This window comes from Corylus avellana, chromosome ca5, assembly GCF_901000735.1.
Source record: "Corylus avellana chromosome ca5, CavTom2PMs-1.0".
NCBI classification, from domain to species: Eukaryota; Viridiplantae; Streptophyta; class Magnoliopsida; order Fagales; family Betulaceae; genus Corylus; species Corylus avellana.
In genome coordinates, this window is record NC_081545.1 from 2,653,872 (window position 1) to 2,657,081 (window position 3,210).

Sequence of the window (3,210 nt, forward strand, 5' to 3'; positions counted from 1 at the left end):
AAGAGGAGATACCGTGGAGGGAAAGTGCCACTTGTCTCGGAAATATATAGGCAATAGAGTTTATTTTCTACGCTACATTGTTGGGCATTAATTTCTCTATTGAATCGGTGCCGTTGATTTGTGAATCACCAGTCACGGCCGTCGATGTATCCACAAAATGATCTGATCGTATACAATTCTAAAGGTATTAATATTTCTTTAAAATTAAATTGTGGAAATTTAATGTATTTATCACTTCTTCTTTTTTTTTTTTTCTTTTTTTTTGATAAATATCTATGTTATAACTTTTAATATAAACTAACATGTATCGTTAAATTAGTAATTTAAACTAATCAATATTAATTTAATAAATTGAGTTTAAATAACAAATTTGTTCATCATAAATACGATAATATGTCCTACAAATTTTAAAGAACTTTGATCCCTTAAAATCCTAAAAAATAGTTCAATTCCAAGGGTAAGGTCCCTTTGAGTTTGCAATTTTAAAATGTACGATTTGGAAATGTAGTTTTTAAAAACGCAATTAAGCGTTTCGCAAAATCTTAGTTTGACCTTTAAAATTCCAGTTTATCCTTTAAAATTGTTCGTTTTCAAAAATAAAAATAGGAGAAATGATTTGTGCCAATAATTTGGTTATATTTTTCTTGTATTCTCCTATAAATTCAACAAATTAGTCATTAGATTTGTGAGGTTTACCATTGAATTATATGAAATCTACATAAGTCAATAAATATAATGATTGATTTGTAAGATGATATAGGGAATATGAATCAAATATTGACACTAATAATTTCTCATAAAACATCTACTTACCTGGGATTTGAAAATATAGATTTTCAACGTTTTTCAAAATCGCAATTCCAAACTATTTATTTTTTACAATTTGGTTTAAAATCGCATTTTTTGTCTATGAAATTGCAATGCCAAATGCACCCTGAACTAGATTAGGAGTTCAAAATTTTATTTATGCTAACATTTTTTTTTTTTTTGGGAGACCCTAGGATTAGGGGTAGAACTTTAAGCAATTCTAAAAGTCTTTATTGTGTCCCTCCAAGAATGATGTGGCTCTTAAAATTACCGTTTGATCAAAATTCAATAATGATCATTCACAAGCTCAATGACGATTTTAAGAGCCACATTATTTTTTGAGGGACATAAGAGTGACTTATAGTTTTACTCGTGAAACTTGGTATTAGTGGGGGCATTAGCTGCCCAAAGTTTTGAAATTTTCCTAACAATTTTAAATTTTTCTAATGTTTATCTTATAAAATTAATTTTTTACTCTCTAAAAGATAATTTTTTTAGTTTTGTCCATTCAAATTTAAATTTCTAACCGATGGGAATAATTCAAATTCCTTATCATAAGAAAACTATTTTTTTCTTTGAAATTTTATATGTTATATGCAAATGTTCTTGTAAATATTTTTTATGAAATTATTTATATGAAAAGATACTATTCGGTTGTTAACTTAATTGAAAATAAAGCTTGAATAAAATGTATATTAAGAGATCTACAAATAACATAATTATAAGTGGGCCATACAATAATTTTTGCATGGCTATTATCCAATCTATGCTATTTTATGTGAACGGTCAAGATTTGTACTGGTGTCTGTGCAACAATGGTCCGCGGCGTATGATATTCTAACTCATCCATGACGCTTTGTGATCCCATTTCTCGCCTGAAACTGAACAGCTCGTGCGACGAGGCGACCCCATCACGGAGTAGGACCTTTTTTGTTATTATGAGAAAAATATAGGGCTGTATTGGTCATTAAAAAAAATTTACTGCAGCCGTTTGTCGCTTTCAACCATCTCTTGCAGTGTCAGTGCGTCACCCTATGGAGTCTGTTGGTGGGCTGATAACAGACGGATTGGTGCAAGGGATGATGAGCTGGCCAAATTGTGAGGAGGCCAGGAAGGTAATTTCCTCCCTTGGCAAAACTCTTTCTCAAAGTTAGTGGATTCAGTCTGTTTTTATAGCCGTACCTAAACATGTAAATGTTATGTTATATCAACCTTACTAGGATTTGATTTTTAAGGACAATTTTAAAATCGCATGATTGTAAAAATTAAATTATAATTTTATTAAATGTTTAATTGTGCACGTTTTAAAATCAACATTTTTAAATTATACCTTTTAAAATCATAAAACCAAACGAATCCTTAAAATGGTCGTAACAAATAACCGACAAATGTTTCATAATAATTCATATTTACTTTATATTTTATAATTATATTTTTAAAGATATTATTCTTAATATTAACATAATATTCTCATGTTATTTTCATTTGTAATTGTGATGAAGTTCATCGCGTCCAACCTACTGATTAAGGAAATATTGACATTGTCGGGTGTGCCGATGAGAGGTCATTTTGATGCTTGATTGAGAGAATACCTCTTTTCTTATGAATATGATTTTTTCAGTCTAAAATAGACTAAAGAATATCCAGTTTATGACTATAATTTTTTCTTAAAAATTTTAAAATCATAAATGAGACACGTGTCCCACTAATAAAAAATAATAATAAAATACTATTTAAGTTTTTTTAAAAAAAAATATCATTTGGCCCTTGTGGGTGGCTGGCCATTGGAGATGGCTCTCAAGCCACTCCCAACTAAAATGGGGTGGTCCGACCACCCCCTATGGCCAATTACCTCTTATTTTTTTATTAATTTATTAATTTTATTTAATTTTAAATAATATTTTATTATTATTTTTTGTTAGTTGAACAAGTTAGAAATCCTAACCATCAACTGAATATTCTCCGATCTGTTTTGGACTAAAGAGAATCCTATTCCCTTTTCTTACAATCGCGCATGTGGAGTAGATGTTTCTCACCTTCTCACCCGGGTAACTATAAGATTTGAATGTGTCTAGCCTAATGGGTTTGGGCCTTAAACGCGAGTAGGTCATGAATATATTAATATTTAATTTCCATAATAAGTTACCACTCTTTTTTATATAAGTTTGAGAAATTATATCTAAAATCCTTAGGTAAACGCGTTTTTTTAAAAAACTCCCTGGGTATTTTTTTTTGGAAATTTAGTCCCTGTGTCACTCGAAACTACTAGAAAACTCCCTACCGTCAATTTTTGTTAACTTCCGTTAGTCTACTCAAAACTCACCGTTTTATCTGATTAAAATATTATTTTTTTATTAATTTAATTTAAAAAATTCAATCTTAAAAAAAAAAAAATTTGAAGGG